Source organism: Elephantulus edwardii, unplaced genomic scaffold (assembly GCF_000299155.1).
Source record: "Elephantulus edwardii isolate Elephantulus edwardi_28Jun2011 unplaced genomic scaffold, EleEdw1.0 scaffold00185, whole genome shotgun sequence".
Taxonomy (NCBI): Eukaryota; Metazoa; Chordata; class Mammalia; order Macroscelidea; family Macroscelididae; genus Elephantulus; species Elephantulus edwardii.
This window is the reverse complement of record NW_006399935.1, coordinates 5,188,505-5,189,011: the sequence shown is the minus strand read 5'-3', so window position 1 is coordinate 5,189,011 and position 507 is coordinate 5,188,505. Positions and strand designations below refer to the sequence as shown.

Here is a 507-nt window from a genome sequence, read left to right as displayed (position 1 = left end):
AAAAAAAAGAAATCTGGAGGGCGACCACCTAGCCAACTGACTGAAGGAGATCTATATTTGTTCCCATTCCAAAGAAAGGTGACCTGACAGAGTGCAGAAATTAATGAATAATATCATTGATATTACACACATGCAAGATTCTGCTGAAAACTATCCAAAAATGACTGGAATAACACATCAACAGAAACCTTCCAGAAGTGGAGGCTGGGTTTAGACAAGATTTAGGGATATTATAGCTAATGTTAGATGGATCTTGGCTGAGAGCAGAGAATACCAGAGCAATGTCTATCTGTGTTTCATTGACTATGCAAATGCATTTGACTGTGTGGATCACAACAAACTGGCTGACCCTGAGATGAATGGGAACCCCAGAACACTAGACACTGCCTGGCTCAAAACTGGGAAGAGGAATGTTCACTAGGGATGTGTCCTATCTCCATACCTTTTCAGTCTATATATGCAGAACAGATTATCCAGGAGGCTGGGCTCTATGAGGAGAAATATAGC

The 507-nt window shown here is 41.2% G+C and overlaps 1 pseudogene; it reads right to left on the bottom strand.

The window, feature by feature from the left end:
- The window catches only part of LOC102856926, a 26,441-nt pseudogene that overhangs the window by 5,216 nt on the left and 20,718 nt on the right, over window positions 1-507 (bottom strand).